Source organism: Callorhinus ursinus, unplaced genomic scaffold (genome assembly GCF_003265705.2).
Source record: "Callorhinus ursinus isolate GAN/ISIS: 27379988/994484 unplaced genomic scaffold, GSC_fseal_2.0 scaffold66, whole genome shotgun sequence".
NCBI classification, from domain to species: Eukaryota; Metazoa; Chordata; class Mammalia; order Carnivora; family Otariidae; genus Callorhinus; species Callorhinus ursinus.
Genome location: NW_027397128.1, coordinates 3,556,873 through 3,570,312, shown reverse-complemented (window position 1 = coordinate 3,570,312; position 13,440 = coordinate 3,556,873). Strand labels below are relative to the sequence as shown.

At 38.8% G+C, this 13,440-nt stretch overlaps 1 pseudogene; it reads right to left on the bottom strand.

Moving 5' to 3' along the window:
- Nucleotides 1–10,941: 10,941 nt before the first annotated feature.
- LOC112816753 (RNA-binding protein EWS-like) lies at nt 10,942–12,843 on the bottom strand (annotated as a pseudogene).
- Nucleotides 12,844–13,440: the final 597 nt, after the last annotated feature.

Below are 13,440 nucleotides of genomic sequence, written 5' to 3'. Positions count from 1 at the left end.
ATTTTATTTCTTTTTGTTGTCTGATTGCTGTTGCTAGGACTTCTAGTACTATGTTGAACAATAGTGGCAAGAGTGGGCATCCTTGTTGTGTTCCTGATCTTAAGGGAAAGGCTCTCATCTTTTCCCCATTGAGGATGATATCTGCTGTGGGTTTTTCATAGATGGATTTCATGAACTTGAGGAATGTTCCCTCTATCCTTATACTCTGAAGAGTTTTAATCAGGAAAGGATGCTGTACATTGTCAAATGCTTTTTCTGCATCAATTGAGAGGACCATATGATTCTTCCCTCTCCTCTTATTAATGTGTTCTATCACAATGATTTGTGAATGCTGAACCACCCTTGCATCCTAGGGATAAATCCCACTTGGTCGTGGTGAATGATCCTTTTAGTGTATTGTTGGATCCTATTAGCTAGGATTTTGTTGAGGATTTTGGAATCCATTTTCATCAGGGATAGCAATCTAAAATTCTCCTTTTTGATGAGGTTTTTGCCTGGTTTAGGGATTAAGGTAACGCTGGCCTCATAGAATGAGTCTGGAAGCTTTCCTTCTGTTTCTATTTTTTGAAAGAGCTTCAGGAGAATAGGTATTATTGCTTTCTTATACACTAACAATGCAACTGTAGAAAGAGAAGTTAGAGAAACAATTCCATTTACAATAGCACCAAAAACCATAAGAAACCTTGGAACAAACCTAACCAAAGAGGTAAAGGATCTATACTCTAGGAACTACAGAACACTCATGAAAGAAATTGAAGAAGACACAAAAAGATGGAAAAACATTTCATGCTCATGGATCGGAAGAATAAACATTGTTAAAATGTCTATGCTACCCAGAGGAATCTATACCTTCAATGCCATCCTGATCAAAATTCCAATGGCATTTTTCAAAGTGCTGGAACAAACAATCCTAAAATTTGTATGGAATCAGAAAAGACCCCGAATCTCCAAGGAAATGTTGAAAAAGAGAAACAAACCTGGGGGCATCATATTGCCTGATTTCAAGCTATATTACAAAGCAGTGATCACCAAAACAGCATGGTACTGGCACAAAAACAGACATATAGACCAATGGAACAGAATAGAGAGCCCAGAAATGGACCCTTAACTCTATGGTCAACTAATCTTCAACAAAGCAGGAAAAAATACACAATGGAAAAAAGACAGTCTCTTCAATAAATGATGCTGGGAAAAATGGACAGCTATATACAGAAGAATGAAACTTGACCATTCTCTAACACCATAGGCAAAGATAAACTCAAGGTGGATGAAAGACCTCAGTGTGAGACAGGAATCCATCAAAATCCTAGAGGAGAACATAGGCAGTAACTTTGACATTGGCCACAGCAGCTTCTTTCAAGATACATCTCCAAAGGCTAGTGAAACAAAAGCGAAAATGAACTTTTGGGATTTCGTCAAGATAAAAAAGCTTCTGCACAGCAAAGGAAACAGTCAACAAAACAAAGGGACAACCCACAGGATGGAAGAAGATATTTGCAAATGACACTACAGATAAAGGGCTGAAATCCAAGATCTATAAAGAACTTCTCATACTCAACACCCAAAAAACAAATAATCAAGTCGAAAATGGGCAGAAGACATGAACAGACACTTCTCCAAAGAAGACATAAAAATGACTAACAGACACATGAAAAAATGTCCATCATCATTAGCCATCAGGGAAATTCAAATCAAAACCACATTGAGATACCACCTTACACCAGTTAGAATGGCAAAAACTGGCAAGGAAAGAAACAACAAATGTTGGAGAGGTTGTAGAGAAAGGGGAACCCTCTTACACTGTTGGTGGGAATGCAAGTTGGTACAGCCACTTTGGAAAACAGTGTGGAGGTGCCTCAGAAAATTAAAAATAGAGCTACCCTATGACCCAGCAATTGCACTTCTGGGTATTTAACCCAAAGACGCAGATGTAGTGAAAAGAAGGGGCACCTGCACCCCAATGTTCATAGCAACAATGTCCACAATAGCCAAACTGTGAAAAGAGCCAGAATGCCCTTCAACAGATGAATGGATAAAGAAGATGTGGTCCATATATACAATGGAATATTACTCAGCCTTCAGAAAGGATGAATACCTACCATTTGCATCAACATGGATGGTACTGGAGGAGATTATGGTAAGTCAAATAAGTCAAACAGAGAGAGTCAATTATATGGTTTCACTTATTTGTGGAACATAAGGAATAGCATGGAGGACATTAGGAGAAGGAAGGGAAAAATGAAGGGGGGCAATCGAAGGGAGAGATGAACCATGAGACATTATGGATTCTGAGAAACAAACTGAGGGATTTAGAGGGGAGGGGATGGGGGGATGGGTTAGCCCAGTGATGGGTATTAAGGAGGGCACATACTGCATGGAGCACTGGGTGTTATATGAAAACAATGAATTGTGAATCACTACATCAAAAACTAAAGATGTATTGTATGGTGACTAACATAACATAATAAAATAAAATTCAATTAAAAAACCCACGGAATCTTACACAATTTCTAGATCCAATAAGTTTTGCTCATTCCTGTTATCTTCTTCTTTTGAAACAAACAAACAAAAAAAGATTTTATTTAGGTGACAGAGAATAAGAGAGAGAGAGAGAGAGAGAAAGAGAGAGACAACAGAAGCTGGGGGAGTGGCAGGCAGAGGGAAAAGCAGGCCTCCCGTTGAGCAGGGAGCCCAATGTGGGGCTCTATCCCAGAACCTCAGGATCATGACTTGAGCTGAAGGCAGATGCTTAATGGACTGAGCCACCCAGTTGCCCCTATGTTTTTCCTTTTGAAAATATCCTTTTATGTTGTTAGAATGATAAGATTAACATTACTATGTCATAAACTATTTCATAATGTATCCATGAACTATATTTATTTTAAAAGTTCTTTAGATCATGGGGTGCCTGGGTGGCTCAGTTGGTTAAGTGTCCAACACTTGATTTTGGCTCAGAACATGATCTCAGGATTGTGAAACTGAGCCCTGCGTCAGGCTCTGTGCTGAGGGTGGAGCTTTGTGCTGGGCATGGAGCCTGCTTAAGATTCTCTCTCCCTCTCACTCTGCCACTCCCCCCCCACCTCAAGTAAATAAATAAATAATAAAAGTTCTTTAGATTTTTTTTTTATGTTCAGTTAGCCACTGCATAGTACATCATTAGTTTTTGATGTAGTTTTCAGTGATTCATTCATTGCATATAACACCCAGAAAAGTTCTTTAGATCTTTAAAAGAGTAACATGTATTCAGTTGTTAGCCCCATATGAACTTTTAAAAAATTATATTTATTTATTTATTTATTATTTCTAAATCTTAAATTTTTTTTATTGATGATTGAATATCATTCCATTGTAGTAAGGCAGTTTGTTTAATGTTAGACTTAATGTCTATCACTGACATGAAGATAGACATTAAATTTGTTTTTGGTTTGCTTAATGAATCATTGAACACTGCATCAAAAACTAATGAGGTACTATATGTTGTTTAATTGAATTTAAATAAAAAAAGGTAAAAAGAAAAACAAAATAGTCTGGTTTCTGTATATAGCCTTAATATAAGTGACCATATCCACTCTGTAAATTCTGAAGCAAACCATGTATCGTTTTGATAATGTGCCTCCCCCTTCTTCATTTCCTTGTCAGTCTGAATGAGGGGGTTTGTGAATTTGACCAAAGTCTTTTTTGGGTCAAGCCTGATAATTAACTCAGTTTGCTTGGCTTGGCATGCTGGAAGACTTCTCTTACTTTGTTACTGTTTACTCTGAGAGTCAGGAAGGCAATTGAGTCTCCTAACTAGAACAGAGAACCAGAATCCAGGGTGCCCATCTCCTCTCATCAGCTGCTTCTCCATCTTGATACTTGGCTTACACAAAACCATGCACTCTCAGGGTCACTTCTGAAAACCTTGACAATTGACTTCCCCACATATTCTGATGACTTTGTAAACCTTAAGTTGTGGGTGTCAATTGTTATTCACCACTTTAAGTATATTTTTTCTTCCCTTTCTTCAAAAATCCCATTTAGAGAGTATTACTTTGGATATATCCTCGAGAGGCTTAGGAATATGGGGGAGTAGGAAAACACTAAGCTCACCTCTTCACACATTAATAACTAGATATCACTCACATCTGAGTAAATAAACCAGAAAGCGATCTGAAGACTGGTAGAACAAACTCCATACTAAATGTAGAGAAGAAGCCACATCGGACAGGTTAGGAAGAGCAGAAATGGTGGTCAGGAGCTTCCTTCTGGAGGAAGGGAGATGCAGTCATGAAGAGGGGAAAGCAACAGGGAACCCACATGGGAAAATGAATCCCCATAACATCTGGCCTTGAAAACAAGAGGGGCTGAATACCAGTGGAACTTGGAGCCTAGAGTTTTAAAAGCCAGCTAACTTAGCACTGGCTGAGTCAGGAGGGTGAGGGAGAGCAGAGTCTCCCTCCTTAAAGAGACAAGAGCCCAAGGAGAGGCAACATAGAAGTGACAGCTTGCACAATGGGAGGGAGATCTGTTTATACTGATTTCAGAGCACGTTGAGGGACTTCTCTGGAAACAAAGGAGCTGACAGGTGCCATTTTCCTCTCCCACCCCCCAGCACAAACACAGAGCCATGTATAGGAGGCACCTCTGTGCAGAAACTTGCTACTTAACCTGTTAAGGTTGCCCAGGTGCCCAACAGGGTGCCCAACCCAAGAGTCCTGAGGACTTGCCCACTCCAAGCCTGCTGGCCTAGGCCCTGGGCTCAGTGCAAATTTTGCTAATGCCATGCCTACACCCTGCCCAGCCACTGCCTTCATGGATGCTGAATGCCCCTGGTCACCACAACTGTTATCATGTACCTTACTCCAAGGGGCCACTGGGCCGTGGGAAATCCAACCTGGGATAGAGGCTCAGAACGAATTTTCCTAACACCACCACCAACTCCGAGCCTTTCTGTCATCATGTCCCCTCAGAGCCAGCCTGCCTGGGTCTCACTAATATTGCAAAGAGCAAGCACAGCCCACAACAGGCAAAGAGTCAGTGCAGACTTCAGGACTGAAAGGAAAAGTGACTCAGACACAATAGCAAGACATAATCAACACACATAAGAGACTCCCATACAGTGCCAGGTTCTGGTGAACAGGGGACACTGCACTGCAGCACACTACAGGACTTCTTCATAAAGCCACTACTCTCAAGAGCAGAAGATATAGCTGACTTTTCTAACACACAGGAACAGATAAAGAGACGTAAACAAAATGAGGAGACAGAAAAATATATCTGAAATGAAAGAACAAGACAAAAGCACATCAGGAGATCTAAGTGAAAGAGAAGTAATATGCCTACTACAGAATTTAGATACTGATCTTCAGAAAAGGGTGGAGGATATCAGTGAGAACTTTGACAAGGAGATAAAAAATAATATATCAGACATGAAGAACTCAATAAATGAAACTAAAAATATAATAGATGGAATAAATAGTAGGCTATAAGAAGCATAGGAATGTTATCAGTGACCTGGAGGATTGAGTAATGAAAAGCAACCAAGCTGATCAAGTGAGAGACACATACTGCATAATGAGAGTAGACTTAGAAAACTCTGTGATTCCATCAAGTGTAATAATATTTTCATTATAGGGATCCTATAATATAAGAAAGAGAAATGGGGGCAGAAAATATATTTGAAGGTATAATAGCTGAAAACTTTCCAAATCTGGGGAGGGAAACAGACATCCAGATCCAGGAAGCAGAGAGCCCCAAACAAATTCAACCCAAGGAAGTCCACACCAACACACATGATAATTAAAATGGCAAAAAATAGTGACAAAGAAATAATTTTAAACATTGCAAGAGAAAAGAAGATAATTATATACAAAGGAAAGTCCTTAAACCTATGAGCTTATTTTTCAGCAGAAACTTTGTAGGCCAGAAGAGAGTGACATGATGTATTCAAAGTGCTGAAAGGGAATACTTTATCCAATAAGGTTACTATTCAGAATAGAAGGAGAGATAGTTTCCCAGACAAACAAAAATTAAAAGAAGTCATGACCAGTGCTACAAGAAATATTAAGGGGCACTCTGTGAGTGGGAAAAAAAAGCCATAATAACTAAGAGTCAGAAAAATAGGAAGTGTAAAAGCAAAACACACTTAAGTGTATCTGTAACAATCAATCAAGAGAAGCACGAAATAAAAGTATGTGAAAGATGATACCAAATATCTGCAATGTGGAGAAGAGAGGAGAAAAGAATGAGTTCAAAATTAAGCGACCATGAGTTTAATAGAGTCTGGTATATGCAGAAGATTTTATCTATAAACCTAATGGGAACCACAAATCAAAAAACAGTAAGAGATATGCAAAAAAAGTAAGAAACACAAGTATATCACTAAAGAAAACCGGCAAACAGTGAAAGAGAGAGAAGAAAAGATCAGAAAAAAAGCTATTTAAAAAAATTAAAGTCTATTAAAAAATCAAGTTAACCTTTCTCCATGTAAACCTACATGATGTGCCTAGATTGTCTAAGGGCAAGAAGGTACAGTACTGATCCTAAAGGAGCTTACACTAAAATGGAATAGAAACATGATCCACATAAGGCAGATTATGAAAAATTCTAGGTACCCCCATATTTGAGAGATAATACGAGGGCAGTGTGAAATACACAGAATTTGAAAATGACTATACCTCAAGGAAACAGAATGAGGCTAGCATCTTGGACAAAGGGAAAATAAAACTAATTAACTGATGCCTGTCAAAACAAAACCAGGTAAAGAAAATAAAACCAACAAGGGCAAACATTAAGTTGTAAACTTTTTTTTTTTTTTTTTTGCAAAAGGACTATAGCATATCTCTAGAAAGGCTATTGGTGCCTTTTGTCTTAGTCATCTTAATTGCCAAAGTAATACTCATTATTTTTAAAATCATTTATTATATTTTCTTTTTATTACACTATAGTTAACATAGTGTTATATTATTTTCAGGTGTACAACATAGTGATTCAACAATTTCATACCTCACCGGGTGCTCATTAGGACAGGCGCACTCCTTAATTCCTTAATTTCCATTGCTTGTTTCAACCATTCCCCTGTCCCCTCACTCCTAGTAACCATCAGTTTGTTCTCTATAGTTCAGTGTCTGGTTTTTTTTGGTCTCGCTCTCATTTTCCTTTGCTCATTTGTTTTGATTCTTAAATTCCACATATGAGTGAATCATATATAATTTGTCTTTGTCTGACTGACTTATTTCGCTTAGCATTATACTCCCTAGCTACATCCATGCCATTGTAAATGGGAACATTTCATTCTTCTTTATGGCTGAGTAAAATTTCATTATATATATGAAATACATATATGCGTACATATACCACTTTTACATACAGTGCAATATTGGTTTCTGGAGTAGAATTCAGTGATTCAACACTTACATACAATACCCAGTGCTTAACACAAAAAGTGCCCAATACACTTCACCCATCTAGATGTGGGATACACACACACACAGGCACGCACGTGCACACACACACACACACACACACACACACACATACACACAGGAATATTACTCAGCCATCAAAAAGAATGAAATCTTGCTATTTGCAATGATGTGGATGGAGCTAGAGTGTATGATGTTAAGTGAAATAAGTCAGAGAAAGATAAATATTATATGATCTCACTCATGTAGAATTTAAGAAAGAAAACAGATAAACGTATGGAAATGGAGGGAAGGGAGAAAGGAAAATAAAACTATATACCACTTCTTTATTTATTCATTGATCATTGGAAACTTGGGCTGCTTCCACAATTTGGCTATGGTAAATAAATCTGTAATAAACATAGGGGTGCATGAATCCCTTGGACTTAGTGTTTTTGTATTCTTTGGGTAATACCTACTAGTGCAATTGCTGGATCATAGGGTAGTACTATTTTTAACTTTTTGAGGAACCACCATACTGATTTCCAGAGTGGATGTTCCAGTTTGCATTCCCACCAACAGTGTAAGAGGGTTCCCCTTTCTCCACATCCTCACCAATACCTGTTGTTTCTGGTGTTGTTGATTTTAGCCATTCTGACAGATGTGAAGTGTGAGGTGATATCTCACTGTAGTTTTGATTTATATTTCACTGATGATGAGTAGTGTTGAGCATTTTTTCATGTTTCTGTTAGCCATCTGTATGTCTTCTTTCGAAAAATGTCTATTCATGTATTCTGGCCATTTTTAAATTGGATTATTCAGTTTTTTGGGAATTGAGTTTTATAAGTTCTTTGTATATTTTGGACACTAACCCTTTGTCAGATGTCATTTGCAAATATCTTCTCCTATTCCGTAGGTTCCCTTTTAGTTTTGTTGATTGTTTCCTTCTCTGTCAAATGTTTTTTTCTGCCTCTGTTGAAAGGATTGTATGGTTTTTATCCTTTCTTTTATTGTTGTGATGTATTACATTGATTGATTCGCAAATATTGACCCACCCTTGCAACCCAAGAATAAATCCCACTTGATCATGGTAAATGATTTTTATAATGTATTTTTGGATTTAGTTTGATAGTAAGGATTGTTGCATCTAAGTTAATCATGGATATTGGCTTGTAGTTCTCTTTTTTTACTGGTGTCTTTATCCAGTTTTGTTATCAGGATAATGGTGGCCTGATAGAATGGATTTGGAAGTTTTCCTTCCTTTTCTATTTTTTGGAATAGTTTGAGAAAAACAGGTATTAACTCTTCTTTAAATATTTGGTAGAATTTGCCTGTGAAGCCATACATTCCTGGACTTGTTTTTTGCGGAATGTTTTTGATTACTGATTCAATTTCTTTGCTAGTTATTGGTTTGTTCAAATTTTCTATTTCTTCCAGTTTCAGTTTTGGTAGTTTATATGCTTCTAGGAATTGATCCATTTCTTCTAGGTTGTCCAATTTGTTGGCATATAGGTTTTCAAAAAATTCTCTTAAATTGTTTGTATTTCTGTATTTTTGGTTGTTTTTTCTCCTCTTCTGTTGGTGATTTTGTTTGAGTCATTTTGTTGTTGTTGTTTCTCTTATGTGTCTGGCTAGAGGTTTATCAATTTTGTTGATCTTTTCAAAGAATCAGCTTCTGGTTTCACTAATACATTCTATTGTTTTTTTAGTTTTAATTCATTTATTTCTGCTCTAATGTTCATTATTTCCTTTCTTCTGCTGTTTTTAGGTTTTATTTGTTGTTCTTTTTCTAGTTCCTTTAGGTGTAAGGTTAGGTTGTTTATTTGAGATTTTTCTTACTTCCCATGGTGGGCCTGTATTGCTATAAACTTCCCTCCTAGAACCACTTTTTCTGCATCCCACAGGTTTTGGATCATTGTGTTTTCATTTCCATTTGTTTCCATGTCCTTTTTAATTTATTGTTTTATTTTCTTGTTGACCCATTCAGTGTTTAGTAGCATGTTCTTTAACCTCCATGTATTTGTGGTCTTTCCAGATTTTTTCCTGTGGTTGACTTCTAGTTTCATATCATTGTGGGCAGAAAAGATGCATGGTATGACTTCAATCCACTTGAGTTAATTGAGACTTGTTTTATGGGCGAATATATGATCTATTCTGTAGAATGTTCCATGTGCACTTGAAAAGAATGTGTATCTTGCTCTTTTAGGATAGGATGTTCTTAATATATCTATTAAATCCATCAGTTGCATTGTGTCATTCAAAGCCATTGTTTCTGTATTTATTTTCTGTTTTGATGATTGGTCCATCAATGTAAGTGGGATATTAACATTCCTTACTATCATTGTATTAGTATCAATTAGTTCCTTTATGTTTGTTATTAGCTGTTTTTATGTATTTAGGTTCTCCTATGCTGGGTGCAAAAATATTTACAATTCTTATATTTCTTGTTGGATTGTCCTCTTTATAATTATATAGTATTTTTCTTTGTCTTTTTTTACAGTCTTTGTTTTAAATTCTATTTTGTCTGATATAAGTATTGCTACTTGGCTTTCTTTTGACATCTATTTGCATGAAGATATTTCTCCATCCCCTCACTTTCAATTTGCAGGTGTCTTCAGGTCTAAAATGAATCTCTTATAGGCATCATAGAGATGCGTCCTGTTATTTTCACCCATTCTATCATCGTATATCCTTTGGTTGGGGCTTTTCATTCATTTGCATTTAAAATAATTATTGCTAGATGCATATTTATTGTCATTTTATTATTTGTTTTGTGGTTGTTTTTGAAGATTTTCTCTGATCCCTTCTTGTCTTTGTTTCCTGATTTTCTGTTTTGTTTTGTTTTGTTTTAGTGATATATTTGGATTTCTTTCTCTTTATTTTTTGCGTATTTATTAGTGGTTTTGATTTCTGGGTACCATTAGATTTGTATACAACATCTGCACATAGCAGTCTACATTAAGCTCATGTTATTTAAGTTTGAACACATTCTTTACTCTTCTCTTCCCCATGTTTTAGGTATATGGTGTCATATTTTTTATGAACATTTGGAATTTTATGTAAAAAAAATCACAGCCATTAACATTGTTACAGTTTGAGGCCCTCTTCGTTCTCCACAATGATACTAACATGCTCATAAGGGGTTCCCATTGTTTTTTTTTAAGATTTTTATTTATCTATTGAGAGAGAGAGAGAATGGTAGAGAGCATGAGAAGGAAGAAGGTCAGAGAGAGAAGCAGACCCCCTGCCAAGCAGGGAGCCCAATGCGAGACTTGATCCCGGGACTCCAGGATCATGACCTGAGCCAAAGGCAGTTGCTCAACCAACTGAGCCACCCAGGCGCCCAAGGGGTTCCCATTGTTTAGTCTTAGTTAAACTACCATGTTTAAAGGAAGGATAAAAACTTGGCACACTACCTTTTAACTTGTTTTAATGTTTCATCACAGATGATGAAAGATACTAAATTACAGACAAGGAATAATCATAATGTTGTGGTCAAAATTATAAATATGGAATTACAAATCTAAAACATTCTCTATTTAAAAAATAAATCTGATAGTCAATGCAGTTTTGCAGGGTCTCTGCATAGTAGGGCTGGTCTCTGCCTTCCTGGCATTTTTCTAGGTGCTCCATGCTGGCCTCTTCTTCCTCTTATCTGTTCCATCAAAGGTCCAAGACCACCTTGTATTCCTGCACCAAAGCCATCTCAGTCCATGCCCCGGCCACTACAGAAGCCACCTTTGTCTTCACAGTGGCCACCTCTGAACATTCCATGGGGACTATGATGGTCCATGAGGCCATCTCTTCCTCCCATCATGCCACCAGGCCTGACTCTGCCTGGTCACCACACAGGTGGTGGAAAGGGTGATGGAAGAAAGCCTTCAGGCTTTGGGGACTTATACTTCTTGCATCCTGTTCTCCAGGTGAAGTTCTGGTTTCCACACTCCAGATTGGGACACTGCCAGTCCCAGCTCAGTGCTAGATGTTTCCTCCCCCAGATGGGTTCCCTTGGGAACCCTGGGGCCCTCTTAGGGGGAAGCCACCTCTGTCTCCTCTACAGCCTCCCATGTGACCCATGGGGCCCCCTGGACCTCCACAGCATGGCAACAGCATCCCTTTGCCCTCAGGTGAAGCATACCAAACTGCATACTGTTCATTGGAGGTTTCCTCTGAGCAAGAGAAACCATAAGTTCACTCCTTTGAAAATATTTCCCATCAAACCATTCCATTGCAGCCTTGGCAATTGGTGGGTCTTCGTAAGACACTGTAGCAATTGCCTTTGGGTTTTCCTTGTCCAAGTAGATATGAATTATGGGTTTTCTGGTTCCCTTGAAGAAGTATGCCAGATCATCTAAAGTCATATTATCATTTAAGCCTTGCACATAAATTGCACTGTTGTGAGAGTCTTCATCTTGATCTGGTGGGCCTATAGATCAAGATCTGGTCCTTCCTCCATGGGTCCACTAGGCTTATTGAAACCACCTTGCTTTCCAGAGCTGCTCATTCAACCATGTCCTGCTACCTCCCCACCTCTGCTCAGCCTCCATAATCAAATCTCCCTCTTTTCCTGCCCTGGTTATCAGGACCACTCATGCTCTAGTTCTCTCCTGGTCTGGAAAATCCTCCAGACTCCTGCCCATAAACACCCATGCTATGGGGTGGTCCTGTTGGAATGAACTCTGCTGGTTCTCTGTTGGCTATATTGATTTGGAGCCTGGCTGTAGGATCCAGTTTGACAGGAGGTTAATAGTGGGTGACTGCTGCCCATAGCTGTTTTGTTGACCATAGCTACTCTGCCGTCTGGAGATGCTTGGCTGCCCATAGGTGTTCTGCTGAGAGTAACGACTCTGATCATAACTAGTCCACTGTCTAGAGGAATAGAAGATCGGAGGATAAGATGGTGGTGCTGTGACGGGGCTGCATGGGGTAAGTCCCAGGTACCTGGGGATAACTGTAGTTACTCTGTCCGTATCCTAGGCTGGGCTGTTTATAACCCCTTGTGATAGATTAAGGTTGACTAGTTTCAACAGATTTGTTAGCATCCTACGGTCTTGCAGGTGTGGTGGCTGCTAGCTGCTGCCCATAAGCTTGGTAAGCAGGCTGAGTGCCATATGCAGACTGAGCTGCATGGGAGGCCTGGGTGGTAGCAAACATAACGTGGTGGTATCATAAGCACCAGTGCCATACCCCTAGACAGGCTGACTATAAACCTGGGGGGCAGTTGGAGAAGTATAACCAGTGGGAGCCTGTCCATAAGAAGTTGCATAGGTGGTCTGGCAGAGGTTGCAGTGCTCTGACCTGGGTGTAGCAAACATCATTGGGCTGTCCACAGGTGCCATTAACTTTGCTGCCCATATGGCTGGGTGGTCTGTGCATATCCTTGAGTGGACTGGACAGTGTAAGCACTGTAGCCCTGTTGGGTTGCAGCTTGGCTGTAGGGACTGTAGTCCATAGATGACATTTTCTCTCCTTATTTTATCAACGTCCTTCTCCCTCTTGCTTTTCCGTGGTGTCATATTTTATGTCTTTTTTTAACCTTATTTTTTTATTATGTTAAATTAGCCAACATATAGTACAAGATTAGTTTTTGACGTAGTGTTCAATGATTCATTAGTTGTGTGTAACACCCAGGGCTCATCACAACACATGCCCTCCTTAATACCCATCATCTGGTTACACAATCCCCCCACCCCCTCCCTTCTGTAACCCTCAGTTTGGTTCCTGGATTCCAGAGTTTCTCATGGTTTGTCTCCCTCTTTGATTTCTCTCCATTCGGTTTTCTTTCCCTTCCCCTGTGGTCCTCTGCCCTATTCCTTATGTTCCACATATGAGTGAAACAAAATGATAATTGTCTTTCTCTGCCTGACTTATTTCACTTAGCATAATACACACTAGTTCCATCCATGTTTATGCAAATGGTAGGTATTCATCCTTTCTAATGACTGAGTCATATTCCATTGTATATATGAACCACATCTTCTTTATCCATTCATCTGCTGAAGGACATCATGGCTCCTTCCACAGTTTGGCTACTGTGGACATTGTTGCTATGAACATT